This window comes from Phalaenopsis equestris, unplaced genomic scaffold (assembly GCF_001263595.1).
Source record: "Phalaenopsis equestris unplaced genomic scaffold, ASM126359v1 Scaffold000002, whole genome shotgun sequence".
NCBI lineage: Eukaryota > Viridiplantae > Streptophyta > Magnoliopsida > Asparagales > Orchidaceae > Phalaenopsis > Phalaenopsis equestris.
In genome coordinates this window covers 5303997-5316383 of record NW_018164444.1, presented here as the reverse complement: position 1 = coordinate 5316383, position 12387 = coordinate 5303997, and the positions used below count along the sequence as shown (strand labels likewise).

The 12387-nt window shown below is 39.3% G+C and overlaps 1 protein-coding gene across 2 annotated transcripts in view; it reads left to right on the top strand.

Moving 5' to 3' along the window:
* LOC110039397 (kinesin-like protein KIN-7K, chloroplastic) overlaps nucleotides 1–12387 on the top strand; it is an 83028-nt gene that overhangs the window by 69420 nt on the left and 1221 nt on the right. The gene's annotated exons all lie outside the window — the stretch shown is intronic.

Below are 12387 nucleotides of genomic sequence, written 5' to 3'. Positions count from 1 at the left end.
ATCCAAAACTCGCTTTCCCTTCCTCCCTTTTTTTTAAGCGCCGACACCGCTCGACCGGTTAACTCTTCAATCGTCGGAACTCGGCTGGCCGACTCTTCTCCTTCTCGAGGCTTTACTTTCTCCCCCTTTATGGTGACGATTCATTCTCGTTGTTTGATTCGACCACCTTAGGGCTGGTAGGTGGTTGTCCCCCTCCCATCTTTTCCTATAAAAGGGCTTCTTAGGGTACTGTTTTGAGTTGTTGAAAATTTTTCGAGAGAAAGTAAGGCTGAGGTTTTCACTTGTTGATGTTCGAGGCTTTTAGGAGAAGAGGCTCTGCCGAATTTCCTTCTCGGCCTCGGCTAGGCCTTCTCGGCTAGGTTTTTGTGTGCTGGGGTGTTCGTGGTTTGTTGCTTCCTCAAAGGTGTTGGGAGAAAAATTTCTACAAGAAGCATTTTTCTTAAATTTGTTCTAAAGTTTTGCTTCAAGTCTGCATTAAGAGGTATTTCTTTTCTTCCCTCTAATCTGCATCATTCGGATTTGCACATGAAAGTGTTTCTTTTCTCTTCTAAAGCATATGGAAGTAAATTTAGGCCTGTTTTGAGATCTAAGCATGGATAGTTTCTAGAAACAGTAAAAAAAAGGAGTATAATATGGATACTCTCTCTTTTCTGCTCAAAATGCATGATAGATAGAATTTTGAAAAATTCCAGTTGTTGCCTGAGATGATAATTGCTTATTTGGAATATATTCTAGAAATGTAATGCTGAAATTCTTTGATGTCGTTACTCCTGTTCAAATATATGTTGGAATTCGTTTCAATGCTTTGGGATGTTGGTTTTAGGGACCAACTTGTGTTTCTTTATTTCCTGTTACCTATACCTGTTCGAAGTATTTGTTGGATGCCAATTTATGGTTCTAAGGTTTTGTGGAACCTGATTCTTGGTGGCTCTGTTTGGGCCATTTGGTGGGTTCTAATTTAGCTTCTTTTGGATTAAATTTTAGTTGGAAATTCTGCCCTGTTTTCCCCATATGGATGGGTTCGGTTTTGGCTCTCTTAGGTTAATTATAGCTGAAAATGTTTCTCTATTTTTCCCCATATGGATGGGCTCGGTTTTGGCTTTTTTAGGTTGGATTATAGTTGAAAATGTTTCTCTGTTTTCCCCATATGGATGAGTTCGGTTTTAGCTCTTTGGAGTTGGATCCTTACTAGAAATATTTTTATCTGTTTTGGCCCATTTGTGGGGTTCAGTTTTAGCTCTTTGACGATGGATTATTGTTGGAAATTCTTCTTTGATTTTTTTTATGTATTGGGTACGGTTTTAGCTACTTCTGGGCAGGATTTTGGCTGAAAGTTTTGTACTATTTTTGCCCATTTGGTGGGCTCAATTTGGCTTGAGGTTTTGGGGGCCTGTTTTGCATGAGATTTGGTTTGGTATGGTCCTTTTGCTGAGCTCAGTTTATTTGTCATAATTCTTTCTGTTGTCGGGCTCAGTTTGCCCATGCGCCGGGCTCAGTTTGGCCCATGTGCTGGGCTCAGTTTGCCTGTGCTGGTTTCGATTTTGGCTCTTTTGGGTTGAATTCATACTAGAAATGCTGATCTGTTTTTCCCCTTTGGTGGGTGCGGTTTTGACTTAAACTGTATTCTTTTCTTTAGCCTTTATATTGTGTTTAATTGGATTTGAGACATGGAATTGGTTTGGCTCAAAAGCTTATTTGTTCGCTCTCTTTTAATGAGTTTAGTTGGACTGAAACTGTGTTTTATTCTTTTTTTCTTGTCCCACCTTGTTGGGCTCGGGTGTGCCTGTTGTGGTTCCATGTCTTGCCCTTCTTGCTGGGCTTGGGTGTGCCTGCTGTGGTTCCCTGTCTTGCCCTTCTTGCTTGGCTCGGGTGTGCCTGCTGCAGTTTCTTGTCTTGCCACTTTGGCGGGCTCGGTTTGGTTGGAAGTTCTTCATATGACGTACCTCATGGGATTGTTATTGATAATCAAGTTTGTCATCTCAAAATTTATGATTTCAATATCTACTTCTATATGGGAATGTTTGATATAAATGGATCAATTTACTATCATGTTTTGTTCAATAAAATGGTTTCAATCTAGATAGTTTATGGGAGTTTGTCCATTTACTCTCTTATGTATATCAAAGGGGCATAATAACAATGTTGTGGTGCTTTTCCCTTGCTGCCCTTACCCGAGAGTATTAACATGGTTCTCTTTTATTCTGTTTGGTTGTTCCCCACCTCCCCCTTTGCTGAGGAGCTGGTTTAGTGATTTTGGTCTGCTGCCTTTTACCCATGAGCATTCTAGCTGATTTCCTTTTGTCCTGTTTGGCCGTTCTCTGCTACCCCTGGTCATTAGCTTGTTTTGGGGCTGGGCTGCTCTCTTTGTGGTTGCTGGCCGTGAGCTTGTTTTCGGGTTGGGCTGTTGTCTTTCTTGTCGCTATCCGTGGGATTATTTTGGGACTTGGCTGTCCCTCTCTGTTGCCCCTGGCCTTGAGCACTTATTTGGTTTTATCTGGATAATTTCGTGCTTATATGATGTGAAAAGCTTTTGGTTGGAGTTGGAATTAGATGACTTTAGTGTTTCCAAGATTTTGGGAATTCCGAAAGTTATCGTTAGTGGATTTGCTTGATTTGTTAAATTTGAAGACCTCTACAGCTTTGTGTTGGAAAACATGAGATGATATAAATCGGATTCATAAATAATTTAAAAGTAAACTTGTCAAATTGTCATTCATAAAGGAGTTTTGGAAATTTGACATCAAAACTTAGATAACATAAATGCCACACTTGGGTTCAGGCTTGGGTGTGCGAGTACATATGAGTGGTGCTGTCGTGGGTACAATTGTCACATTAGTTTTGGGCCCGTTTTGACTTGTTCGAAACAAAATTTGGAGGGGATGCTCTTCTTGGGTTGATCCATTTATAAAATTTGAGAAAATGATATTCTTCTTGGATTGATTCAAGGATCTTGGGCTCTTTTTTCAGGTCTCTTTATCACAGTTTTGAGGGTTGCTCTACCCTTCATTCTCTCAATCTTTTGGGTGAATTATTTCCTCTCTCTCATCCCCATTTTTATTCTTTTTGTCCTTCTTGGTTCGTTTTTTAGTGCTTATGTCTGACACATAAGTGCTCATATATAACATTTTACTTTATATGAAATCATAAAGCAAGGTCGCAAGTAAGTCGGTTTTGTTTTAGGGTTTATGACGATGATGACAAAAGCACGACGGAGGTTGGGCAGAATGATATTCCATCCTATGATATCAGGACCCAATCTCTGGATCTGATAAACTGTAGGATGACGGTATCATTCACCAACACAAGACTAGCGGGGGACCCGTACCTTCTTAGGTTGTTGGCGGTCCTACGCCCGACAACGTGATCAACTCGTGGACAACTATAATTTTAAAACTGATAAGAACAGACATGATAGGAACATATACAATATTTATAAAAAATATTTTCACTACAAAATTGATACAATTTCCTTTTTGTATGCCTGAAATCTATGTGCATGGTAAAATTTAAATTTAAAATGTGTTATAATTTATTGTCCACTTGTTGATTACCAGTACCAGGCTAAGGAGTACCCTCCTAAGTTAGGTTTAGTAGGACATCCTTCTAGTTGAGTGACGGGCTTTATACATTCGGGTGATCAATAGTAGCCTTCGACGTCCCTCGAGTACAAATATATAGTATCTGAGCCTAGCCCCGATCCAAGTGCTTGCAGTTTTCTTTCTTCAGATTTTTCGTGGGATTTTATCGAAACTTTTGGTAAAACACTCATGGTCTTTAACACGAGATTTTCCCGTGTTTTTGGTGACTTTCTTTGAGCTATTATTTGCCGTTTTTACTTTGAGATTTCCATCCCGAGTCATTTGTCAATTTTCTCGTATTTTCTTTCTCGTGGGTCATTTGCTGCTCTTTCTTGAGTTTTCTAAGTGGTATTTCTTTTGTTAATGCAATTCATGCTAGTTCATTTCTTAAATATTTTGTTACTATACTTCTACTTACTAGTGTTACTTTTACACACTATACATTAGAATATGAGACCAGTAGTTGGTTTTATAGGAGGTACCCTACAGCAGAGCGTTGACTAAACAATTGCATATACCTTTAAAATTAACATCGAATCCGGATATGCTACGACGAGGAGCTTGGAGCGAATACCGTGGGCAACACGACGGGGACATTCAGAAGAGCAACGTCAAAATAAATTCATATCACTAAGCACTTTCCTTAGTTTAAATAACAACCCATAGAATTTAGATGTGGTTTGTCTAGCGCAGCGTAAACCCTCACATATCACTTGTAGGCTTTTACATAACACTGTTGTGCAATTATAAGTCCCAACACTAGGATTTTGAGGTTACTGTACGGTACTGTGTAAATCCTCCTAATTTTTTAGGCTATTTGCACGATCAGATATCGTGCGAACATAAGCCATAAATTCTGAATGAATTGCAAGATTAAACATTAAACAACATCATTTCAAAGATATAAAGCTAAATAATATGATAGTTGAGAGGTCATCAGAGTTTTCCTCGGATCTGTGATATCCCATACTCTTCATTCCTTTAGATTCTTTAGAATAACTGTTCCTGTTTGAGTCACTTCCATTTGGTTTTCCCATATCCAATCGTGGAAATCTAAACTTTGAAATCTCAAAGGCAGAACCACTGATCTTAATCGAGAGTTTTCTCAAATGATCCCGGTAATTTGAGATGAAATTAACTATAGGGGCTTGCCTCTATAGGGAACTTGGAACCCAGGTAAAATAAACATTATCTAATCTTTATATTAGGTAGGGGAACTTGTTGGCGTCATATACAAATATTTCTTAGACCAAACGGATGTCACAAATTCTTTGGTTTAGTTGATTGAGTCTACTATAAGTGTTTTGTTTATTCTTCGGGATTAATATGTTACTTGTGGTATTGCGCTCTGTCATCCAAACTATTCAATATGTGAGACTCGTTGGTCTCGTCTCTTTTCAAAAATTAAAATTATTACTTTCAAAAATCAAAATCACATATTTATATTTCAAACTATATTCATGTTTACAAAAATTCTCTTTTCCAAATCAGAAAATTAAAACGGCGGACACGTCTTCATTATGGTTCTCTTGTTCAAGTGCTTCTCTTATGGAGCATTTTGGAATACATAGTTTATTGCGGTAGAACAAGTTCTCATATGCACGGTTTATAAATATATAATATTTGAGTCTAGCCCCGACCAGAGTGCTTGCGGTTTTCCTTCTTCAAAATTTTCGTTGGATTTTATCGAAACTTTTGGTAAAGCACTCGTGGTCTTTAACACGGGATTTTCCCGTGTTTTTGGTGACTTTCTTTGAGTTACTATTTACCGTTATTTTTACTTGGAGATTTTCACCGTGAGTCATCTGTCGATTTTCTCGAATTTTCTTTCGTCATGGATCATTTGTCGCTCTCTCTTGAGTTTTCTAAGTGGTATTTCTTTTGTTGATGCAATTCATGCTAGTTCATTTCTTAAAATTTTGTTACTATACTTCTACTTGCTACTGCTACTTTTACACACTATACCTTTGAATAGGAGGTTAGTAGTTGGTTCCATAGAAGTTACCCAGCAGCAGAACGTTGACTAAACAGTTATATGTACCTTTAAAATTAACATCGAATCTAAAGGTGCTATAATGGGGAGCTTGGAGCGAACACTGTGGGCAGCACGACGATGACACACAGAAAAGCAACTTCGAGATGGATCTGTAATATCAAAACAAGTCTACAACAACTAAACATTTTTCTCAGTTTAAATAACAAGCCATAGGACTTCGAGGTAGTTTGATTAACGCAACGTAAATCCTCTCCCTATCTTTAGGCTTTTGCACAATCATGTTGTGCAATTATAAGTCCTAACACTTTTAGGATTCCGAGGTTACCGTACGGTACGGTATAAATCCTCCTATCTTTTTAGGTTATTTGCACGATTAGATATCGTGCAGATGTAAGTCCTAAATTCTAAAAATAAATTGCAGGATTAAACATTAAATAACATCATTTCAAAAACATAAAACTAAACATTAGCATAGTTGGGAGGTCACCGGGGTTCTCTCTGGATCTGTGATATCCCCTCATTCTTCGCTCCTTTGGATTCCTTAAAATAATTGTTCCTATCTGAGTTATTCCCGTTTGATTTTCTCATGTCTAATCTGAGGAACCTGAACTTTGAAATCTGGAAGGTAAAACCATTGATCTTAGTCGAGAGTCTTCTTAAGTGACACCGGTTATTTAAGATGTAAGTAACTATAGGGGATTGCCTTTATAGGGAACTTGGAACCCAGGTAAAATAAACATTATCTAATCCTTATATTAGGCAGGAGAATTTGTTAGTCTCATATAAAAATATTTCTTAGACCAAACGGATGTCACAAATTCTTTGGTTTAGTTGATTGAGTCTACTATAAGTGATATGTTTATTCTTCGAGATTAGTATGTTACTTGTATTACGCTCAGTCATCCAAACTATTCAATATGTGAGACTCGTTTGATCTTATCTCTTTTCAAGAATTAAAAATATTACTTTCAAAAATTAAAATCACATATTTATATTTAAAACTATATTTAAAACTATATTCATGTTTACAAAAAATATCTCTTTTCCAAATCAGAAAATTAAAATGGCTGACATGTCTTCATTATGGTTCTGTTGTTCAATTGCTTCTCTTATAGAGCATTTTGGAATACATAGTTTATTGCGGTAGAACAAGTACCCATATGCACGATTTTACTTCCCGATCAGCTTTTACTTGACATTGTTTATAGATATACCCGATCGTCTTTGATTATCTCAAACTCTATGAAGCTTGTTTGCATTGAAGTGATTAATAAGTGACGTCTGCCTAGTGCAATTGCAATGGGGTTTTGGCTTCCAGCTTTGTGTTTAAGCACGAAATTAAACAATGCTAAAAATTCTATTTAGTGAAAATTTTATTCAAGTTGCGTGTCGTCCTTTAAACTTTGGCTGTTCAGAAATTTTAAGGCTTCATGATTTGTAAATAGTGTGAACTCGCCTGTCAACAGATAGTGGCTCCAGTGCTCTAGAGCTTGAATGGTTGCATAGAACTCTTTGTCGTATGTTGTGTATTTCTTTCTGGAGCAATTTAGTGTCTCACTGAAGAAGGTGATGGGATGACTGCCCTGGCTCAGTACGGGCCCTATTACAATGCCTAATGCATCACATTCTATTTCGAATAGTTGTGTGAAATCTTACAAGGCTAAAACTGGTGCTTGAGTTACGTTTTCTTTTTGTGTCGAAGCTAGTTTGAGCAATGCTTGGCCAAGTGAACTCTTTGCCTTTTGAAAACTCAGTGAGGGGAGTAGTAATATTAATGAAATTTTTAATGAAGCGACGGTAGAATGATGCTAGCCCCATTAATTGTCTTAATTTGGCGAACGATTGCGGTGTGATCCTACTTATAATGGTTTCGATTTTTGTTGGGTCCATTTTTATGCCTGTGTTGGATACGCTATAACCCAAAAAACTTACTTAATTTGTCATGAAACTGTATTTCTTTGGATGGGCGTAGAGTTTCTCGTACTAGCGTAGTTCGAATTTTGTTGTCAATTGTTGTACATGTTCCTCTTCAGAATGACTGTATAACATTCTGTTGTTAAAGTAGACTAAGATGAATTTCCTGATGAGGTTGCGAAATATTTGTTTCATTAATCTCATGAATGTGTTGGGTGCATTTGACAGACGAGAAGGCATGACTGTTAGTCCATCTCGTGTCCGTATTTGGTGGTATTGATAGTGCAAGTCGATCATCTAACGTGGTTCTATTTTCGATACACATCTTTAATCATTCTTTTTTCATGCGTACCATTTTGACCGGTACAACGCACGAACTTGTACTTTCTCTAATCTGTCCTCTAGTGACGAGATCTTTCACTTGTCGTTGTTGTTCCTTATGTTTCATCTGTCTTAGCCTATAGGCAGGTCAGTTTGGTAAGATTGATCTAGGTATCTGGTCTATTGCATGTCGTTGTTGTTCCTTCTGCAGACTGTCTGTCATGACATCCTGGAAGACTTTTAGTAGAGGTTGGAGGTGTGATGGTATTAAGTTTTTTTGCTCGGACCCCTCGAGTAGAACTAGGGTTAGTGCCGTCGGTGCTTCTCAAATTGACAGCATAAACGTGCCTCTTGGAACGATTGTTTCCTCATTGTCATTTACTCCTCTTGAGTTTTTTTTTGTGGTAGTATGTGTTTGCCATCTTTCTTGAATATGTGTTTTAAACCCGTCATGTTGAGCTTTAAGGTCGTATCACAAAAACATCACTGTAGAATATGACATGCATTCATGGGAACGACGCCACACCATACTTGTTTCTTTATCTGGTTTCTTATCGAGAACTCAACAAGACACTATTGATCCATACATATTTCATTCCCTTTTTTCAGCAAAGTGAAGGAATAGGATTAGGGATGTTACTATGTGGATAATTCTTGCTTTTCTCCATTAGTGTAGAAATGACATTTTCACAATTTCCATTGTCGATTATCAGGCTGCAAACTTTACCTTTTGTTGTACACTTTGTGCAAAAAATGTTTTGTCTTAGCAGCGACTGATCATGTGCTGGTTCTGATTGTAAGACTTACTGTATGACTAGGAATTCACCTTCATCCTCTGGGAGTTGAAGTGCTTCATTGGAATTTTCTTCTTGCTCCTCATCCTCGCTTTTCCTCCATGACACCTAGGTCTGCAAAAGAGACGACCTGGCTTGTGGGACAGTTGGAGATGATGTGGTCGAAACCGTGGCATCTAAAACACTTTATGGCTGGCATTCGCCCGGATGAGCTTCCTTCTTGAGTTTCTTTCTACCTTGGCCAATTTCTGTATTGCCAGACTCCGATTTCCACGTTCCTGGTGAGCGGTTGTCGGTAGTTTTCGCTGTTGGGGTTGGTCTGTATGAGGAAATATTACCTTTGTTGCCTTTCAACTTTCAGGGCTAAGGTTTGGACATCACTCAATGATCAATAAGATTGTAGGTGAACTATGTTGCTATTGACAGGCTTCAAGCCTCCGAGGTAGCAGGCGATGGTGTGCTCCTCTTGTTCGACCAAGTCACACTTTGTTTGTAACTGATCGAATTTGGTCGTGAATTCCTCTACATACATATCTCGCTGCTATAGGTTGTAGACCTTTAGGAACATATCTTGACAGTAGTGTGGCGATAGGTATTTCTGCGGTAGCGCTTTCTTCATTTTGTCCCACTTTGTGATCTTGTCGCTGCCATCACTCATTCGTTGACGTTGTAGGTTGTCCTACCATAATGAGATGTGCTTTTTCAGCTTAATAGTTGCTTGTTTGACCCACTTATCTTTAGTTGTCTCCTTGAATTCGAAAGTTCGTTCGACCACTCGCAGCCAATCAATGAATTCATTTGGATCCATACGTCCGTCAAAATCAAGGAGATTTATTTTAATGTCGAAGTCTTAGTGGCCTCCAGGTTCTTCTAGTGGTCGCTTCTGGTTATGAATGCCAGAAGCAAGTGGACGGTATTCATTGTCGCTGTTTTCTTCACTGTGGAACTGATTGTCGACTCTCTAGGTCATGATCGAGGGTGACTTTTTCTTGGGTCCATTCATAAAGTTCTGTCAATTACTGTTGCAGACGACAAATTTCATGTTGGATCGCATCCCGAGTCAATTTCTTCTGGGGGACATGGCTAATGGTTTGGATGAGGAGATTGGGGGAAAAAGGAAGAGGGGCAAGATGGATTGACGAATAGAAAGAAGAGAGTGGAAAATGAAGGAAAAAGATAAAAAAGAAAAGAGGAGGGGGGGGGGGGGGGGTTGTGGACTAGAGCGTGGGGGGTATGGATGCTAGGTAACCCTAGGATAGGACTAGGGTTGGGCTAGCTCTAATATCGAATGATATCGGAGTTAACCCAATCCACCACGGAAGACACAAAGTTATTAATAATTTAAAAGAAGATTACAATGATGACTTAAAAGAAAGAATGAATGCAGAAATCAAAATATTACAACAAGACCCAACACGTAAAGACACAATAAGCTTGAGGAGGAGGGAATTCGTAGAGGAGGTGCCAGAGTTGTGGCTGCGATGATGGCCAGAGTAATGTTAGGTGCAAGAGAAGCTGGAAATATGGTTGAAGACTGAAATTGGGAGGCGGCGGGAAAGGCGTCCGAGGCCGAAGAACGAAGGCACTAATGGCGGCCAAAGTCTATGGGCGGAGGCACGAATAGCGGTCGAAGCAGAGGAGCGGCGGCATGGATGACGGTCAGAGCCGAGGAGCGGAGGCACGAAGGGCGGCCAGAGCCGAGGAGCGGAGGCACGCCGGGCCAGAGCCTAGGAGCCGAGACGAAGGAAGATCGTGAGCTGTCGGAAGGAATGAGGCAACAGAGGGAGTCGCTGGGATGGCCTGCCAGAGGCTTTGGCCTGCTGGGAGTGAGCCAACAGAAAGAGGTGTGGGCAGAGGAGCGATTGCATGAAGCTAAAGCGGGGTCATCTGGAAGGGGCAATAGGAAGCTGAGAGTGCAGGGAAGCTGTAGTGAAGGAGTCTGAACGGGGCAACAGGGGAAGTTGCAGTGGACTGGGCGGCAACTTGGGAGGAATAATAGGAAGAATTGGGCTGCTGAGGGCTAGCAAGGAGGTGGTGGTAATGCATGAAGGTTGCTGGAAAGATTGCAGGGCAGCGTGTGGTGGTCAGAACGACAAAGATAATCTCCATTTGGTGCAGGTTTCAGCCAGAGCACCTTCCTAGTTGTCGGATACAACCCTCGGGAGGGAAAATATTCAGACAATTAATTCAGATTTCAAACTAAGTCCCCTAACACTAGAGACTTTATCTCCTGATTATAAAAGATTTTACATAGTTTAGGAAATATTTAAATTAAGAAAGGAGAATAATAATAAAATCAAGATCTCAGTTTTTAGGAAAGGTTTAAAATTAGTGAAGGAGAATAAAATCAAGGTCTTAGATTTTAGGAAATGTTTAAATTAGGGAAGTAGAATAAAATCTAGATTTAGTCTTTTAGGAAATGATTTAAAGTAGGAAAAGCCCCAGGAAGAAAAATAAGAAGAGGAAGAAAGGAAAGAGGAAGGAAGGGAAAAAAAGATGGAAAGTGGTGGAAGGGGTTGGGGGAGGGGTGCTTTTAGAGGACCGGCCGGTCCAGTTAAGTTGGACCTGTGCCCAGCCGGTTCCCCGTGAGCCCCGCGTCAAAAGGACTTTCAGTACTTTTCTAAATCCAAAAAAGAAAAGAAAAAAAAAATGAACATCTGTCATTCATTTTTGTGAGCGTTGTAAGAATGTGAATTCTCTCCTTTCTAGATATTAATCGTTTTGGCCTAATGACTTCACGGTTTTGTTTTATTGATCAAACTATTTATAAGATTCCTCATCTGAAGAGCGCTCTTGTGCAAGCATGCATACTTTTAGAATTTCTGAATAATTTCGAACTGTTATATCAAAATATCAAGCACCGCCATTGCCGGTCCCAAGCCTGAATGTGAAAAGTGGAGGTTTGCGTTAGGTGGTTGACAGCTAGCGTTAAACTTGTCGAAAAAAATCATGACATAGCTAGCTCAGGAAAAACTTGAATTATGGAGGTCTACATTGGAGTCTAATGACCTTCATTTAAGTGGAACTAAAATTGAGTACATGGAATGTAATTTTAGTAGCAGTAGCTCGAGTGACAAAAGTGTGACTTTGGGTGATCAAATTATTAAAAGGTATAATGATTTAGATATCTTCGCTCTGTTGTTCAAAGCGATGGTGATATAGATGGGGATGTTGATAGTAGAATTCAAGTTGGTTGGTTGAAGTGGAGGAATGCTTTGGGCCTTTTGTGTGATAGAAAAGTACCGCTTAGACTGAAAGAAATATTTTATAAGACGGTGGTGAGACCTGCAATGCTGTATGGCGCTGAATGTTGGTCTTTAAAAGAGAAGCCTAATAATAAGTTAAGAGTTGCCGAGATGAGAATGATTAGGTGGATGAGTGGCTTTACACTTAGAGACAAAATGCGAAATGAATATATTCGTGATATGGTTGGTGTAGCTCCCGTGACAGACAGAATTTAAGAAAGTCGTCTTAGCTGGTTTGGTCACATTAAACGTCGACCATGTGATGATCCGATTAGGAGAGTAGATGTTTTAGATCTGATTTGTGTTAAAAAAGACAGAGGTAGACCTAGGAAGACTTGGGCTTATTGTATAAATAACGATCTTAATTTACTAGAACTAAATGAAAATATGACATTAAAATGGACGCAATGGAGAAAAAAGGATTCATTTAGCCGGCCCCACGTGGTAGGATTAAGGCTTTGTTGTTGTTGTTATATCAAAATATTCATTTTAATGGTTTATGTGGGATGAAATTCCAACTGCTATTGCATTAAATGTAT